Source organism: Denticeps clupeoides, chromosome 20 (genome assembly GCF_900700375.1).
Source record: "Denticeps clupeoides chromosome 20, fDenClu1.1, whole genome shotgun sequence".
Classification (NCBI taxonomy): domain Eukaryota; kingdom Metazoa; phylum Chordata; class Actinopteri; order Clupeiformes; family Denticipitidae; genus Denticeps; species Denticeps clupeoides.
The window spans coordinates 17,823,099-17,843,335 of NC_041726.1; the positions used below are offsets into that span (position 1 = coordinate 17,823,099).

At 41.1% G+C, this 20,237-nt stretch overlaps 1 long non-coding RNA gene across 2 annotated transcripts in view; it reads right to left on the bottom strand.

Moving 5' to 3' along the window:
• LOC114770541 (uncharacterized) overlaps nt 1-20,237 on the bottom strand; it is a 35,542-nt gene that overhangs the window by 11,628 nt on the left and 3,677 nt on the right. Inside the window, exon 3 of one of the 2 annotated variants that reach the window (XR_003743358.1) lies at nt 16,859-17,108. The exons of the other annotated variant lie outside the window; for it this stretch is intronic. This is a non-coding gene — a long non-coding RNA (uncharacterized LOC114770541). Of the gene's footprint in view, nt 1-16,858; nt 17,109-20,237 lie in introns of those variants that run through there. 2 annotated transcript variants of the gene reach the window in all.

A 20,237-nucleotide genomic window follows, 5' to 3' on the forward strand; every position in this document is an offset into this window, starting at 1 on the left:
AGGATTTATATGCTTGACTCTTCACTGGGGTCTGCCAGTAGTCTGGGCACTTGATTCCATGTCTCGGAGAAAACAAACAGAAGCAGCAGCAGACGGTGGCATCATACGACTGGTCCTAAAATATGTGGTGATAGTAGTATATTGGTGCTACAGTGGCCCGGTACCCTAACTAGGACAGCCTAACTAGGGTGAATTTAACTTTGTCTGTGTCTGTGTCTAACAGGGGGACTCTGTGATAATCTGGACTTTAGAATTGACACTGTGTCAAAGTGAAGTAAAATGCGTGTCTAGGACTTTAACAAAAAGCCAGAGAAAACAGACAGGTTTTGAGATTGGATTTAAACCCTGAGACTGTGTCTGAGTCCCGGACACTGACAGGCAAGCCGTTCCAAAACTGCAATGATCTATAGGAGAAGGATCTGCTTCCAGCTGTGACCTTCTGTACTTTTTGTACCAGTAGTGACCCTGCACCCATTGATCGAAGGGGGCGTGGCGGGTCGTAAAGAACTAAAAGTTCACTCAGGTATTGCGGGGCGAGACCATTTAGAGCTTTATAGGTCAAAAGTAGGATTTTGTTGTCAATTCTAAATTTGATGGGTAACCAGTGCAGTGATTGTAAGACTGGGGTAATGTGGTCAAATTTCCTGGTTCTAGTTAGAACTCTTGCTGCAGCATTCTGTACTAGCTGGAGTTTACTCATGCACCTTACTAGAGCATCCAGACAGTAATGCATTGCAGTAATCTAACCTTGATGTAATAAATGCATGGACCAACTTTTCTGCATCATGCATTGAAATGATATTTCTTATTTTCGCAATATTTCTAAGGTGAAAGAATGCTATCTTAGTGACATTATCTACGTGCAAATTGAATGAGAGACCTGCATCAATGATGACACCTAGATCCTTTACTTCAATACTTGGTGAAATAGAAAGGCTATCCAGGGTTATGGTGTAGTCAGCCAGTTTATGCCGGGCTGCTTGAGGCCCAAGTACAAGTGCTTCTGTCTTGTCAGGGTTTAACAGGAGAAAGTTGGTGACAATTCTCTATTTTGTTCAGCTGCTGCCTCTGATCTGGCATTGCTGACAGACACAGCTGTGAGTCGTCAGCGTAGCAATGAAAGCTAATACCATGTTTGCGGATGACGTCACCTAAAGGTAACATGTATAGGGAAAAAAGTAACAGACCTAGGACAGAACCTTGTGGAACACCAAACTCCACTTTACTATGTGAAGACGAAACATCATTGATGTCCACAAACTGATATTGGTTGGTCAGATATGATCTGAACCATTCAAGGGCTGTTCCCTAAATCCCGATAACATTCTCTAACCTGGCAAGGAGAATAGCGTGATCGATAGTGTCAAACGCTGCACTCAGATCAAGCAGGACAAGCAGCGAGATGCGTCCCTGATCAGAGGCCAACAGCAGTAAGGTCATTAACCACTTTAACCAGCGCTGTCTCAGTGCTATGATGAGGTCTAAATCCCGATTGATATACTTCGTGGATATTTTTGCTGTCTAGGTATGCTGCTCAGCTGTTGGGCTCCGACTTTTTCTAAGATTTTTGATATGAACGGAAGGTTGGATATCGGTCTATAATTTGAAAGCTGACTGCGATCAATATCCGACTTTTTAATCAGGGGTCTAATGACTGCTTTTGTTTTTGTCTATTAACGAGGACAGATACGTTGATCGAGCCGTGCTAAGAGCCTTCTTATAGTTAAGTAGGCTCTCCTTCCAAGCTATTCGGAATACATTTAATTTACTTCGACGGCATTTACTAATTTCCGGGTGGTCTTCTTAAGCAAGCGCGTGTGATCATTATACCAAGGAATTAAGTTTTTATCTCTTACTATCTTCCTTTTAAGGGGAGTGACTTTATCTAACGTACTACGCAGTGTTATTTCTAGACATTTGGTGGCTTGTTCGAGTTCTGCAGGGTCTGATGGTGAGTTTATCAGCGTTGATAAATCTGGTAAGGTATTAATAAACCTCTGTGCAGTACTTGATGTAATTGTCCGTTTGTCTCTATAACGAGGGGGGTTGAGTTTATTGTGTTTGATACATATTTTAAAAGCGATGAGGAAATGATCTGAGATAATTTCAGATTGCGGAAGAGTAACTATATCTTCTATATTTAAACCGAAGGTCAGTACAAGCGTGTGACCACCTTCATGAGTAGGTCCTGTTATATGTTGGTTAACTCTAACTGAGTCTAATATAGACAGGAATGCTGCTCTTAGTGAGTCTTCTAATTTATCACAGTAGATGTTAAAGTCGCCGACAATTAAGGCTTTATTCACAGATACAACTAAGTTGGAAACAAAATCTGTAAATTCACTAAACTCAGAATAAGGTACAGGGTGTCTGTAAATAATAATGTCAGGATCCGGTCCGAAATGGGGGTTACTCCGGTCCAGGATCCGAACCGGAGTTTCATTGTTGTCCTGTGAAATGTTCCCTAATCGTTTTCACCTGTGTTAATTGTATAAATTAACACAGGTTCTGTCGTGTTCGTTTCTGTCCGCTGTCAGGTCTTTGAAGTTATGTTCCGTGTTCACCAGTGTCTACGTCTTGGATGTCTCCCCTGTCCTGTGATTCACCATTAAACCCCGGTTTCATGATGTCAGGTGAAAGCGTCCTTCATTCCACGTCTTCTCGTCATCCTCTCCGTTCACCCGCCGCGTCATGCCCGCATGGACGTGACAAATAATCAATGGAATCAATTTAGGATTTAAATTTTGTGAGACAACATAAGTTATATTGGTATGTAGAATCTCAAAAGCGTTAAATCCATGTCCGGGTTTAAGAGTAATACCAAGGTTATCACTATAAATGATAACCTCTTCCAGTTAAGCGAGGTTGGTGTACATGGATACATATCTGTATCCAGGAGGACTAGACTCGTTTAATGCTACAAATTTGTTTTGTTTTAACCAAGTTTCGGTCAGGCACAGTACATCAAACCCCTGATCTGTAATAATTTAATTGACAATGAGCGTTTTAGGGTGTAAGGGATCTAACATTTAATAATCCTATTCTTATATTGGGGGTGCTGGTGGTACGTTCAGAAGGAATGATAGTAACGGGTAGTAAGTTGCTGAAACACACCCCCTCTCTTGTGTATATTTCACCCAACCATACGTATCTCCACAGGTTTGTTACTGCCCTGCATCATCTCACCACCTGGCCATGCAAATTCACCTAATTTTTGATAACTGCATTTATTTTATTTACTGTGTTAATCCATTCCTTTTAGATGCCTGGGGAAAGGCCTTGGTGCTTACATCACATCTTGCTTCTGACATTTCATTCGCCTATTTTTAATGTCCAAAACACACTTAGTGGAGAGAGGCAGGAGGCCAAACCATAACTAAGGAAATGAGACGTTGGTGGTACATTCTGTTCTATGGCTTTTCTCATTCCTTAAAATGTAGCTTTTAATAGCTTTCTCTCTCCTTCTATGCATAGTTTCCCTGTTGCACACTCTTATTCATCAGCCTAGTATACATTAAAAACTTTGATTTTATAGGCAATCTCTAAATGTCGACTTACTGCACTTAATTAACTGCACCATTTATTAAGCTGATGGTACAAAACATTAATTGAGTTACATATTGTCATGGTGCATTCAGGCATATTGCCTCAAGTTGGGTCTTAATGTAGACATTCCTGTTTAAGATTCATACTTCATTGTGCTTACACACCGTAACCAATTAGATTGAAGCAGAATTGCTGTACTACACTGACTCACGTTGACTGCTCAGTATTTTGCTGCATTACCATGTGCAGAGGGGGAGAGAGGTCCTGACACGATTGCCTGTTAGCATCTTGTTTGTGTCCCCCAGGTGTTGTGACCTGCGTGTCACCTGCATATGGCTGTTCTCTTTCTCCGACGGGATAAAGGATATATCTGATTGGTTAAAGTAAAAAAAACAGTGTTATTGTGTAAAATAGAGCGATTAAAGGCTTCATTAAACCTCCGGACTCAATAACAACAACAACATTTACTTCTTATATAGCCCAAAATCACATACAGTATGGCTCAATTGGCTTTATATAATAAAGATGAACAAATAATTTTTTTTAAACATGGTGAACATGCTATGGGGAAAGATAAACGGAGAGTGGGGACCATTTATCACTTAACACAATGCTGCTGTTCTTTTGGTGTCACGCCGGCTTGCTGACGGGGGAAGGAAGCGCAGAAGCAGGACATGCTGGGAAGGGGTTTTATTATAAAATAAACAATAAATACAAATAAACAATGGCGCGGTGGCCAAGAACGGGAAATAAAGGGGAATAACTAAAACAAACCCGCAGGCGTGTGGCGATTGCCAGAACTCAGAACACCAAACAGAAACTCAAGTTCATGCTCAGGTCCACGAAAGTTCACTAGGATGTCGGCACGGAGCCCAGCTGATGAGCCCAGCTGCAGTCAATCCTGACATTTGGTAGATGTAATAGATGTTTTTTGTCATCTCTGCTTTTTATCCTTTCATTCTACATTGTAAACAGTACAATCACCAATGACAGAAAAATGTTATTTTGGGCATTAACTGGATAATTGAATTATTTCATTATCTTCAGCTCAAATAATTTCTAAATACTTTCAGGTATACCAACCTAAAATTCATGTATTTCATGTATTGCCTAAATATTAACATTTTGTTATCGTTAAATGCTAAATGCTGCACCAGGTCATTCATAACACCTTAACAGTATACACACAGTACAAAATTCTAATAAGTCGTGACTAGATAAAACCAGAGACATAAAAACAGGCCTTTTTAATCTTCTGATCTGTCGATTTTTCTTCTGGATGGTTGGATGGTTTTATATGCTGTATTAGAGTGACAGTTCTTTTCTTCGAAACTCTTATCACTGCGAGATACGTGGGCTTCAAGAACACACAGAGCAGCATCAGCTATTAGCCTTCACATATGGATCATTATCGGTGTATTGAATCTATACTTACAATTGGTTAATCATGCAGCTGATTGTGTGCACAGATCTCATTCAATATTTAATCGCAAATGACTGTTATTGCTGTGTGTTCAGCTGTGGGTTCAGAGTTGTGATTGGTAGTTTTCTTTTCAGAGTACCTCATATTTTAGCCTTTCATGGCAAATATGATTAATCAATACACAAAGCATTCAAAATATTCATATTCTAAAATATGAAGCTATGGATGCCACAAGAGTCACATCCCTGAAAAAAGCCGAACTTCCCATTACTAGTTCTGGGGAAAGTGTCACTCAAATACCTCCTGGTCAATGAGGCAAAGCCCCACCCACATGAAAATATTGTGTCAAAATTCAACCGTATTCTCAGGCAGTGTAAACTTAAAACGGGGGGCAACTGAAAAGCGAGCAGCAAAACTGTAAAAACGAGCACCGTAACTGAAAGTCTCAAGCAAAAATGAGAAACAAGCGAGACAATTTTGTCAAAATTCCAGCCTCTTATTTTCCATTTCTATGTTGTTTTTGTTTGATATTAGGAAAGTTTTGCTTCAAAATTTTGACACAAATCTGATTCCATAGACCATGACTCTGTTGATAAATAGCAATTTCTAGATACCAAATTTATCGAGGAGTGCAAGATGTGTTGACAGAGATTCAAATCCTTATGGAGAAAAGCAAATTAGTAAACGCATGAAGCCAGTAAAAATAAAATTCGATCTTTTACACTTAAAAGGTTGTTTTTTTTAAACATTCACAAATACAATTTTACTTACATCTTTATATTTTATACAAAACCTCTGCCATGGTGTAATAGTGGGAGTGGTATTTGTCAGTAAATTTGTGCTCAATGCCCATAAAAATCACTGTGAATTAAAGTCAATATCTTCAATTATAAAGTAAAGGGACAGGTCACACTAGTCAGCGTCCAGCATTATAAAATAAAATATATCAAAGGCAGAAACGCACTTCAAATAAATATGAAATCATTGGCATGTAGAGCTTCTGTGCACAGTGGTTTGTTTTGTGATGCATTGTCATGCGATCAATAGAAACAAAGTTTTGAACCCTGGTCTAGGGTCAGGGACATAACAAATGGGACATAGGAGCAGAAACTCCAAAACGCCGTGACAACACTATTGCTAACCGTTTATTACAAACAAGGACATTGAAACATAAAAACACACACAAAACAGGTCTGGGCAGTCTAAGTTAGTCTTGTCTTCTGGTCACAATCCTTCACTTCACAGCACTTCCTTCTTACTTCACACCAACATTCTCTTCGCTTCACCAACAACACCCTCCTCACACCACATTCTCGTCTTGTCCCAAAGCAGACGCCATTTTGAGTCCTCTTCCCTATTACAGCCCACCAATCATGGCAGGAAGTAGGAGGAGTCCAATCATGAGCTGATGAGGAGCCACCCTGCAACATTACAGAGAGAGAGAGAGAGACAGAAAGAGAGAGAGAGACACACACACACAAACAGAACACACCCATGCTCTGCCACGGGACGTCACATGCTGTTAGGTGTGTTCTGGCAGTGAACATGTTCTGGTTTACCGAGATGGGTGAGGAAGGGTGAAGGTCCCTCTACCAACCATAAAGTTCCACACATTATTCAGTGGTCCTGAATGAATTTGTAGGGCCTGTTATTATATTATATTAACTGATCAATTATAATAATGTTAATTTATATATTGAAAGGAGTTTGACAATGTTTTGTAATGCTATGTAAAGTAAACAAAGAATATTCTGTTAAGAATATTCATTTATCATTTACAAAAGTAATCAAAATGTAAACAAATTAGTTACATTGCTTTTATATTATTATATAAAATAATACTACTTAATAGGCTTTTTTACACAGGTAAATTCATGTGGTCAAGTACTGGGTAACTTGTAATTGTAACAAAGGAATTCCAAAGCTGTTGACAGCTCTCTACTACTTTATTATGGATCATTTAAATCCCCAGCTGTCAAAATGGAAGATGTTTCATGCAAATTCTGAGGATGTCTTTGACCTCATACTATTAAACAAACTCCATGTTCAGTGTTCTAGTGCTAAGCCTAGTGCAAGTTGAATATAGTGGCATTTAACTACTTTCATTTGATAGCAGAGGGCAAGTCTTATTTTCAGTTCTCGCCTTCAAATGGTTCCAGAGAGAAACCCTACATTAATAGAGGGGAAAAGAAGCTACTATAAAAACAGGATGGCCTATTGGTAGGCTAAACGATCAATTGATGGTTGGATCAAGCAATAAAAGCCAAGATTTGAACCTCTTTCCCTTATGTTCTTAAACTCATCAGCAGTGCATCAGAAAATCTTTTTTCCTTTCAAATTTTCTCTCCTCCATCTTCCACTCTCTATCTTCTTCTCTTCCACCCACCTGGACTTCACTTAACCCTAGAGGTAAATGGGGGCGATGGAGTGTTGCTCAGCCAAGCTTGACTGGTCAAAGTAATTCACCCTTGCTAAAAAGACACCTTGCCCTCTGCCTTCCTGTCTCTGGAGCCAATCAGCCTCCTACACCCATGTCGACCCTGGGGGGAGCTAACCTGTTTTGGCATTCAGAATTCTCCAAAATTGTAGCCCTGAACACGACATTGCAAAATCACATGAGGTCATGCTGAAAATTAAATATAGACATATGACATACATACATTTGCGTATACAATGACAGAATTCTATCAGATGACTGTTGTCAACTCATCAGTGACTAATCATTGATCTAATGCTACACCGCAATAATTAATGTCACAGGCTCTAAAAACTCAATCAGAATTTTTTATCTTCTCTATTCTATAACAATAGTTTTCATAAAACAGGTTCTCTTGTCGCATCTACATTTTGCGTCACAGTTTCTGTTGCAGGCACATGATGCATGAGGCGCGGGGTCAAGGGGCAATTGTAGGGAAAAAAAGTGGGATGTGGAATGTGGTATTCTGAACGTACCACCAGCACCCTCAATATAAGAATAGGATTATTAAAAGGTTAGATCCCTTACACCTAAAACGCTCATTGTCAATGAAATTATTACAGATGAGGGGTTTGATGTACTGTGCCTGACCAAAACTTGGTTAAAACAAACGAATTTGTAGCATTGAATGAGTCTAGTCCTCCTGGATACAGCTATGTACACCAACCTTGCTTAACTGGAAGAGGAGGTGGCGTTGCAGTAATTTATAAGGATAACCTCAGTATTACTCATAAACCCGGACAAGGATTTAACTCTTTTGAGATTCTACATACCAATATAACTCATGTAATCTCACAAAATAAAAATCCTAAATTCATTCCATTGATTATTATTTACAGACCCCCTGGACCTTATTCTGAGTTCTTAGTGAATTTACAGATTTTGTCTCCAACTAAGTTGTATCTGTGTATAAAAACCTAATTGTTGGTGACTTTAACATCCACTGTGATAGAAGACTCACTAAGAACAGTATTCCTGTCTTTATTAGACTCAGTCGGAGTTAACCAACATATAACAGGACCTACTCACGATGGTGGCCACATGCTCGATCTCGTACTGACCTTCGGTTTAAATATAGAAGATATAGTTACTCTTCCGCAATCTGAAATTATCTCAGATCATTTCCTCATCGCTTTTAAAATATGTATCAAACACAATAAACTCAACCCCCCTCGTTATAGAGACAAACGGATAATTACATCAAGTACGGCACAGAGGTTTATTAATACCTTACCAGATTTATCAACGCTGATAAACTCACCATCAGACCCTGCTGAACTCGACCAAGCGACCAAATGTCTAGAATTAACACTGCGTAGTACGTTAGATAAAGTCGCTCCCCTCAAAAGGAGGATAGTAAGAGATAAAAACTTAATTCCTTGGTAAAATGATCACACGCGCTTGCTTAAAAAGACCACCCGGAAATTAATGGCGTCGAAGTAAATTAAACGTATTCTGGATAGCGTGGAAGGAGAGCCTACTTAACTATAAGAAGGCTCTTAGTGCGGCTCGATCAACGTATCTGTCGTTAATAGACAAAAACAAAAATAATCACGGATTCCTGTTCAAAACTATAGCCCTGATTAAAAAGCCGGATCTTGATCGCAGTCAGCTTTCAAATTATAGACCTTCTATATAGACAAATCCAACCTTCTGTTTATATAAAAAATCTTAGAAAAAGTCCTAGCCCAGCAGCTGAGCGCATACCTAGACAGCAACAATATCCACGAAGTATATCAATCGGGATTTAGACCTCATCATAGCACTGAGACAGCGCTGGTTAAAGTGGTAAATGACCTGCTGTTGGCCTCTGATCAGGGACGCATCTTGCTGCTTGTCCTGCTTGATCTGAGTGCAGCGTTTGACACTATCGATCACGCTATTCTCCTTGCCAGGTTACAGAGTGTTATTGGGATTAAGGGAACAGCCCTTGAATGGTTCACATCATATCTGACCAACCGATATCAGTTTGTGGACATCAATGGTGTTTCGGCTTCACTTAGTAAAGTAGAGTTTGGTGTTCCACAAGGTTCTGTCCTAGGTCCGTTACTTTTTTCCTTATACATGTAACCTTTAGGTGACGTCATCCGCAAACACGGTATTAGCTTTCATTGCTACGCTGACGACACACAGCTGTATGTGTCAGCAATGCCAGATCAGAGGCAGCAGCTGAACAAAATAGAGAATTTTCTGAAGGACATTAGACAGTGAATGCTCACCAACTTTCTCCTGTTAAACTCTGACAAGATAGAAGCTCTCGTACTTGGGTCTCAAGCAGCCAGGCATAAACTGGCTGACTACACCATAACCCTGGATAGCCTGGATGCATTTATTACATCAAAGTTAGATTACTGCAATGCATTACTGTCTGGATGCTCTAGTAGGTGCATGAGTAAACTCCAGCTAGTACAGAATGCTGCAGCCAGAGTTCTATCTAGAACTAGGAAATTTGACCACATCACCCATCTTACAAACACTGCACTGGTTACCCATAACATTTAGGATTGACAACAAAATCCTACTTTTGACAGAAGGTCACAGCTGGGAGCAGATCCTTCTCCTATAGAGCTCCGCAGTTGTGGAACGGCTTGCCTGTCAGTGTCCGGGACTCAGACACAGTGTCAGTGTTTAAATCCAATCTCAAAACCTATCTGTTTTCTCTGGCTTTTTGTTAAAGTCCTAAACACTCATTTCACTTCACTTTGACACAGTGTCAATTCTAAAGTCCAGTTTATCACAGAGTCCCCCTGTTAGACACAGACACAGACAAAGTTAAATTCACCCTAGTTAGACTGTCCTCGTTAGGGTACCGGGCCACTGTAGCACCAAAATACCACTATTACCACATATTTCAGTATCAGTGATACAGTGCAACCGTCTGCCGCTGCTTCTGTTTGTTTTCTCCGAGACACGGAATCAAGCACCCAGACTACTGGCAGACCCCAGTGAAGAGACCAGCAGATAAATCCTGGTTCCTGACAACTGCTAAACGAGGACATAGCATGAAACGACAGCCACCACCACCGTTACAACTACAGCTTCAGGGATCTTCAAGTGGACCAGTAGAATCATTATAGACACATAATCTAGACCATGACACTGGACTACATTCTGGACTTCTCCAACCCTACAACTATTAAACTTAATTATTATATTGTACAAATCATCACCAGCCCTGCACTGACACCATTTGCAGGCTCACTCTACCCTGGAAGTTTTTTTTCTGTGGAGTTTTTCCTTGTGTGCAGAAGGGTCAAGTGTGGGGGGTGTCTACTGTAGGGCCTGTCAAAGCCCATTGAGACATACTGTATGTGATTTTGGGCTATATAAGAAATAAATGTTGTTGTTGTTGTTGTTGTTGTTGTATGTGGGAGTACATCAATCAGACCCTAAAATGCTCTTATGATTAGTCCAGAACCAGCTCTAAGGCAGTGACCAATGATGAAGAAAAAAAGTGGTGACAAACCCAGAAACATGGTCGACTCATGGTCGTATCAGAAGGTCGCCACTTCTTTATGGTTCAGTCCTTGACCCACCTCCACTTGGACTTTGCACTTTGGCTGAACTGATCACTCACCTCACAACTTTATAGCCAATAATCTGCCACGGGGCATGGTATGCAGCAGCAACCCTACAGAAAACCCTCACAGCAGGCACGTGAAGTCACTCGAAATCCAAAAATATGCTTTCCTTGATAACTTTCTGATTCTTTACATCTCTTCCTCCTTATCCTGCTCATATTAATTTGAACCTGATATTTAATTAAATGTAAAAGACCACCCTACCATTACACAATTTATTACGATTAGGTTTGAAAATTTCATTCACATGCACAGTGTTTACACGTATTTCCACCTCCCCTGTTTTCTGGTGTTGTAGTAATAGATTTGGCTGTTCAATAAATGTGATGTGATGTTCCATGGGGCAGAAAAGTAAATGGAGGCCCCAGGTGCAGAACAGAACACACACTCTTTATTTTCTCTGTTTTACAAAAGAAGCCATTAAACAAAACTTTGGGACAAAACAGATAAGCAGACACTCACTGACTGGAGGACCTGTCCTGTACCTTTTGAAGTACAATCAACTGAAAGGAACAGTTTTTTTTACTGGAAATGTAATACTGTACCCTGTGTGTACATTTATTTCTCTGTGTGTGTAATTTCATGAAGAGACAAAATGATTTGAGGAAGATAACATAAGACCTTTGGTTAGTTCTCAAATTTCCTCCAAAAACTGCCCAGTGGCAGGGGAGATCTGGTGACGGCAACATCTGGGCTCTAAGCATGCAATTGCTCCTGGACAGGAGGACCTGGACTCATGCTGCTGTCAACAACATTTATTTGACAACATTAATTTGCTTACACGGAGTGCAGAATTATTAGGCAAATGAGTATTTTGTCCACATCATCCTCTTCATGCATGTTGTCTTACTCCAAGCTGTATAGGCTCGAAAGCCTACTACCAATTAAGCATATTAGGTGATGTGCATCTCTGTAATGAGAAGGGGTGTGGTCTAATGACATCAACACCCTATATCAGGTGTGCATAATTATTAGGCAACTTCCTTTCCTTTGGCAAAATGGGTCAAAAGAAGGACTTGACAGGCTCAGAAAAGTCAAAAATAGTGAGATATCTTGCAGAGGGATGCAGCACTCTTAAAATTGCAAAGCTTCTGAAGCGTGATCATTGAACAATCAAGCGTCAAAATAGTCAACAGGGTCGCAAGAAGCGTGTGGAAAAACCAAGGCGCAAAATAACTGCCCATGAACTGAGAAAAGTCAAGCGTGCCCGCAAGGTGGAGGTGGAGTACTGGTTTGGACTGGTATCATCAAAGATGAGCTTGTGAGCTTGTATCACATGTGACAATCACTAAACTAAAAAAGATGGATGGGCCCGTGGCTGGATTGGTAAAGGGCAGAGAGCTCCAGTCCGACTCAGACGCCCGCAAGGTGGAGGTGGAGTACTGGTTTGGACTGGTATCATCAAAGATGAGCTTGTGGGGCCTTTTCGGGTTGAGGATGGAGTCAAGCTCAACTCCCAGTCCTACTGCCAGTTTCTGGAAGACGCCTTCTTCAAGCAGTGGTACAGGAAGAAGTCTGCATCCTTCAAGAAAAACATGATTTTCATGCAGGACAATGCTCCATCACACGCGTCCAAGTACTCCACAGCGTGGCTGGCAAGAAAGGGTATAAAAGAAGAAAAACTAATGACATGGCCTTCTTGTTCACCTGATCTGAACCCCATTGAGAACCTGTGGTCCATCATCAAATGTGAGATTTACAAGGAGGGAAAACAGTACACCTCTCTGAACAGTGTCTGGGAGGCTGTGGTTGCTGCTGCATGCAATCTTGATGGTGAACAGATCAAAACACTGACAGAATCCATGGATGGCAGGCTTTTGAGTGTCCTTGCAAAGAAAGGTGGCTATATTGGTCGCTGATTTGTTTTTGAATGTCAGAAATGTATATTTGTGAATGTGGAGATGTTATATTGGTTTCACTGGTAAAAATAAATAATTGAAATGGGTATATATTTGTTTTTTGTTAAGTTGCCTAATAATTATGCACAGTAATAGTCATTATGCAAAATGCCTAATATCTCATTATAGCGCCAGCCAGTGGTGCAGTTACATGAATTTTAGTGCCTGAGTAGTGGGTGGGATACCGGCCCTGCCTATGTAGTTAACTAAGCTCTATGCATTTTAAGGCAGAAAATGATCATTAAAATCTGACCAAAAACAATAGGGTTCCTGCAGCTTTGCTGCTTGGACCCGTAATAAAAAATTAAAAACACTTTAGCCAAAAAACTGAAAAAAACAAAACAATCCAAGTGGGGACCAGTTGCATCTACAGTCAGTGGATTAAACAAACAGATGTAAAACAGTAATAAAACGACTTGATTAACAAAAAAAAGCAAGAAATGGCCTTACACCTGTAGTTAGTTTCTAATGCTACATTTTTGCAACACATTTAACTGGTTAATAACATCTTGAAACATCAATATTAAAACAAATTACCTTAGACTATTTCTGGTTACATCAGAATTATGCTTTTTGGTCTAGCCACTAGTGTCTCTCAAGAAACAGGGCCTTGAAACTAACTTAAATTTTACTGGTATATTAATTTTCATGTGGAAAATAAGTATGCATTATTTTTACAAATAAAAAAAGTGAAAAGCTTGGCATGCATTTGTATTAAGCTTTTTGGGATATGTCTACAAGCTCTAGCTCAGGTCACACTGAATGGAATGCATCTTAACCACTTTTAACCACTTTTTTGCAACTCTAGCAGAATGTTTAGCCTTTTGTTCTGCTGAAAGGTGAAACTCAGCCTCACTTTAAGGACTTTTAAGGACAAGTTTTCTCCTTGAATTGCCCTGTATTTAGCTCCATCTACCTTCCAGTCAGCTCTGACCAGCTTCCCTGTCCTGGCTGAAGAAAAGCATCACCACAAAAAAAAAAAAAGTGAAGTGATTGTCATATGTGATACACAGTAGCACAGCACACAGTGCACACGGTGAAATTTGTCCTCTGCATTTAACCCATCACCCTGAGTGAGGCAGCCATGACAGGTGCCCAGGGAGCAGTGTGTGGACGGTGCTTTGCTCAGTGACACCTCAGTGGCACCTCAGTGGCACCTCAGTGGCACCTTGTCGGATCGGGATTCGAACTGGCAACCTTCTGATTTTGGGGCCGCTTCCTTAACCGCTAGGCCACCACTGCCCCTGTAATTTAAGAATTACAATAAATGATATATGATAGAATACTAATATATTTAGATCCCTAATTACAAATTATTACATATCATCTTTGTTATGTAATTATTATATTATAATTTCCTAGACCACTGCAGTAACCTCACAGTTATCTTTATTATGATTCCAAAATTATCCTAATATCCTAATTGCTGAGACATACAGTACAGGCCAAAAGTTTGGACACACCTTCTCATTCGATATGTTTTCTTTATTTTCATGACCATTTACATTGTGACCACTCCACATGTGTTCATTCATAGTTTTGATTCCTTCAGTGAGAATCTACCAATGTATTGAAAATAAAGAAAACACATTGAATGAGAAGGTGTGTCCATACTTTTGGCCTGTACTGTACATATTTTGGAAATGCCCTTTTCAAGCTGAGATCAATGAAAAGGGTGCAGTATTTAGTTAAGTCAAATTAAAAATATTAATCAATATATTTTATTTTATTCTAAAGTGAGTTTGAAACACCACACAGAAGACAGTAACGTTTGAGTGGAAGAAAAGACCGTAGATTGATTGAAATAGCCAGTGTCGCTGCAGATGTTGCAGAGACTCACTGTGTGACTGGATTGTGTTTCGTTGTGTGATTGAAATGAGAAAATATTGAATTTCCCCCGCAGTAATATGTAATTTAGACACAGCAAACACAAATGCATATACTGCCACAGACTTGTATTGATGCTTGCATCAGCAAATGAACACAGAGGAGACCCTCTGATTCCTTGGTGAGTGCAGGCAGTGTGGAGAAAGGGAGAGCATAAAATGGAGGTGGTTAGAAATTCAGATTGCTATGTTCCAGTAAATAGGCTCAGCTCTGCATGCCCTTCACAGAACTGTCTGTTCTCCATTGCCACTGTGCCAGGATGCCCTTACTGGCCATTCTGGCATCAATAAGATGGCTTTGGGAATAAAAGCCTGCTGGTCAGCTGTGGCCAGTGTCTGCACTGAGACCTGGCAGACATCCACATTTCTTACACAGAGGAGTCACCTCTGCACCAAATCATTACTTCAAATGTCAAAACACACACAAATGCGCATGCACACAGTAGAGAAAGATTTGCAAATAGTACATTCAAACCATTTTTCTGAGTAGTTACACCCAAATACAACATTTCAGCTCATATTCACAAAGTTTCATTCTCAGAAACCTATAAATACATGAAAGAATCATCTTACATAGCCCATGTGCACATAACACAAGCTTTACCAAAACAGTCTGTGTTCATTGCCAATTAGACCTAAATATGCAAAAGGGGACAGACATACAAATGGACACTCCCAATTACAGACACTAAATGGCATGTATGCAAGAACACAACATTATGTATGCAAAGATGAAGCGATACAATGTGTCTTCTGCATTTAACCTATCGTGTGCAGTGGACACACAAGCCTAAACACCCAACTTTCATTCACCAACACAGACCTTTATTGTCTTTCATCTACCAGACCTAATGTTTTGCTGTCATTCCTTCCTTTTGCTATCTGTTCACTGTGGGGTGTCCCACCACAGGTTGCCCATTATTTTTTTGGATAACTAATTTAGCTCCAATGCCATTTGTTTGTTGTGTTACACAGCATTGATCCCGGTTCTTACTCCAGCAACAATTAGGAGATCAATACCACATAGGGAGCTTGTTATAACACTTTGTTCAGATGTAAACACTAGTGCTTTCTTATTTTCCATAATCACCTTCAAGAAAATGGATCAGCTGCAAAAGAGATTTGTGCTTGATAATTACCCAACCAATTTCGTGATATTGGGTTGCACAAAAATTAACAGGGCTGGACCCAGGGATTCATTGATTAACTAAGACTGTGAGAGGTTATCCTTTGTTTATGTGTTTTTCTTGTTTACTCTGTTTTTGCACAAAAGCAGTATTGTATTTAAATTATTGGTGATTAGGTTGAGGTTGAAGTTTATTGTCATATGTACATAGTACAGCGTACAGAGCACAATTAAATTCTTACTTGAAAACCTCTCCCACGTAGACAGAACATAAAACATGATACATAGAAGACATAGAAGACAAAGTGCAGCAGCAATAAATAATAAGTCACAGAAGGGTGAATATATCTAAGTTTAGATTAACTGCTCTGGCAGCAAAATGGACTCTTTAGCACCAGGGAAAGGGACCTTTTCACTTTTGCACTTCGCAACATAGGTTCAACATGCCTGGACAGGCTGTTTATTTAACAAAGGTATTGATGGTTTTCATTCTATTCCCACCTTTTGTGACATCTGGTGGAGAATGCAGGCATAGGAGTGAAAAATACAGATTTGCGAGTCACAGAAAACTACTATATATTGACTGGGGATGGTTTTAGTTCTCTGGTTTTTCTCTGTAGGCATCCAAGCATGGTCACCTTTGACTTTGAGAACTTCATCTTGTTAGTAGCCAATCAGATTGCAGAACTGACAAAACATCCCGCTAAACTGTTGGTCGAATCAGCTGCCCAGGTGAGCAAAGCTTGGCTAGGACTTGGGACTTGTAGGTTACTGTCAGGGTTCCCAGTTTTCTTCTTCCTGGGCTAAGATTCAGGCTTTGAGGGGAAAAGTGTCTGTATGGAAAAAGTGACTTGCCAGTGGTGACACCAGGATGCTAGCCCAGCTCAGTCAGAGCTCAGCAGAGGAGGTGGACTATGAGGGTGAGTAGCAATTCACTACTAACCTTGTTATTCCAACATGTCCAGAGAGAGCAATCAATTCTGAAAGCTCAAAATTTGTATCATTGGGCTCAGGCACTGGTAGTGAATTTGCTGCTGGCTCCTTTTAGAAGATGGGACGGGATGGGCATGGGTGCAGCATCCCGCCCCCTTCCAGACATCTACTGAGCACATTCAGGAGATGGAGAATCACAGACAGAGGGTAATGAGAGCACATAATGGATGACAAGACCCCTGGGAAAGAAAAAACAGCTGAATGGACCAGTGCCAGGAGATAAGAGAGCTCATCAATCAGTTCAGTGATGTGCTCTGTAATGGGGCAGTGGTGGCCTAGTGGTTAAGGAAGCGGCCCTGTAATCAGACAGTTCCCGGCAACCTTCCCAATCCGCCAAGGTGCCACTGAGTATCGTCCCCACACCCTGCTCCCCAGGTGCCTGTCATGGCTGCCCACTTCTCAACAAAGGTGATGGTTTTGTTGTGTGCACGTGTGCTGTGCTGCAGTGTCTCACAATGACAAGCACTTCACTTACACTTTCTCCTCTGTCTCAAACAAGACCCATGTCATTCAACACAACATCTACACACTTTCCAGTGTCATGATTCATCAGCGGCCCTACAGTGTGCCCATCAAAAAGCAGGTGCAATGGATGTGGATTCTGGGTAGCATCGAAGATATATAAATCCTATGCAATGACTTCTGTAAGATTAATGACGTCTCTCTCTTTGACAGTTACCCTATACTTTGAGTCAACAAACTAATAGAGAAACTGGGTCTGGTGCAGTTCAGCCCATGAAGGACCTCACCAGAGGTTACAGACAGGGGCGAGTGACCCCAACAACTTGGAACAAGATTCCCTAAGTTGGCACTGGCAGTACTGTACTCTCCTATTCAACTTGTATTGGGTCCCAGCCATCTTCCAACAGCTGATGGACAAGGACCCACTGCCCTGTGGTCCTGAGGTCCTACCACTTCCAGGTCAGGTCTGATTGGGTGAAGCAGAGAAAGCAGCCATTAATCAAAGTAGAGCTCCTGTGTTGTGAATGGCGAAGTCAGACCATGTGGCCTCATGGCCTTTGATCTGCTGGGGCTGGCAGGTAAATCCAGTTTTGTCAACATCTGCTCTGGCTCTAGTAAAAGAAAAACCCATAATTTTTTAATCACATTTTACAACTGAGAAGTATTCACAGCCTTTGCAGCACCTCTCAAGCTCAATCAGGTGGGGTGGCAAGTGTCAATGAATAGCTCTTTTAAGATCTCTTCAAAGATGTTCAACCGTATTCAAGTCTGGGCTCTGGCTGGGCCTTCATCCAGGATGTATCTGTACATTTTTCTCTCTATCCTGACTAGTCTCCCAGTTCCTGCAGTTGAAAAACATCCCCACAGGATGATGCAAGATCCACCACTATGCTTCACTGTAGGGATGGTATTAGCCTGGCATTCACACCAAATAAAAGGGTGTTTTATTATTAAATGTCTTCTACACCATTCTGTTGCAACCTATAAAAATGCATCAGATTATTGGTCCTAACTGCTTGCCATACATGACTGCTCACTTATTGCACAAGCCAGTGTAAAAACCATCAGGATTGGGCAAAGATCTTCAGCTCTATTTACGCCTGATGTCCCACCTGCTCTAATGCCAGGCAGTACAGGAAATGGTCAAACTAATGCAGTTATAATTATTGGCAATTTGGTACCAATCTACGGCCGGCCAGATTAAACAGTCCAATGTGCCAGATTTGGCCCACAGGCTGCAGTTTGCCCACTCCTGTTCCACCCCTGGTTTGCCCATCCCTGAAGGTTTTCCTCTGTCCATAGAGGACCTCTGGAGCTCTGAGAGAGTTACCTCCTTGACTAAGGCCCTTCTTCCCCAATCGCTCAGTTTAGGTGGCCAGTCAGCTATAGGAAGAGTCCTGGTGGTTTTGAACAGCCATGCTTGTTAACATTGTAGAGTGTACTCCACTGTAGTGATTGTACTTGATCTGTATTTGAGTTAAGTAAATACATTTGCATTTATGGCATTAAGCAGATGCCCTTATCCAGAGCAATTTCCAAACAGCAGTTACTGGGACAGTACCCCACAGCAGCAACTCAGGGCTAAGTGCCTGCTCAGGGACACAAGTGAACCAGGGGCCTTTTGGGTGAAATAACTGCTATACTAACTGATCTCAACTATTCTCGAAGACAACTTCTCAATTTTCACCCCTTGTAATCTCACATTATCTAAATTAATGAGCCATTTGATAATGCACTTCGTTCATTGTTCTCTTCCTAGGCAACAATGTGTTCTGACACAGTTTTAAACAATGAAAAGTCTGGCATGAAGACTTGTTTTGAGTTATTAAATGAAACGGCCCTTCTTGTGCTCTGTCTTGATGAAATATGTACTGTGCAAGGTTTCCAGTGGTATCTAAAACCATGATGTTTACAGGAGAAGTATGTTGTAGGGCTCTCTTGGTGTGCATCTTTTTCAGCACATTCCATAGATGCTTGAGCAGATTACTTTGCCCAGATTGTATTCACATGAAAAATAACAAAGAAACTCTTTAAAGCTTTGTTGTGCTGAAAGATAAACTTTTGCTCCATTGCCATACCAGGCGGTGATGGAGGAGCACAGGACAAAGACTGCAGTGTAGAACTGGATCAGCAGCTCCTGTGGAAGACTGTACTTCCCCAGTTGCCTCAGGAAGTACATCCTCTGCTGGGTCTTTTTGAAGATGGAGGAGATGTTGGTCTCCCACTTCAGGTCCTGGAAAATGGTGGTGCACAGGAACTTGAAGGTCTCCACAATAGACACCGGGCTGTCTGATATGGTGAGGGGGAGCAATGTTGAGGGATGTCTCCTAAAGTCCACCGTCATCTCCACAGTCTTGAGCATGTTCAGCTCCAGGTTGTGTTGACTGCACCAGAGTACCAGCCGCTCAACTTTCTGTCGGTATGCAGATTCATCACCATCCTGAATGAGCCCAATCACGGTGGTGTCGTCTGCAAACTTCAGGAGTTTTACAGTTGAATTCCTGGAGGTGCAGTCATTGGTGTACAGGGAGAAGAGCAGTGGGGAGAGGACACATCACTTGCTGCTTCCTGTCTGTCAGGAAGCTGGTGATCCACTGGCAGGTAGCAGGTGACACGCTGAGCTGGGAGAGTTTGGAGATGAGGAGATTGGTCCACTTCTTCACAGTTTTGACCACAGGCTTGGCCTGTTTGAGTAGTTGCCTGTAAACTGGAATAAGATGGACCAGGCAGTGATCAGAATGTCCCAAAGCTGCCCGGGGAACAGAGCGATATGCATCTTTTATGGTGGTGTAATAGTGGTCCAGTGTGATTTTTTCCCTGGTGGGGCAATCGATGTGTTGTCTGTT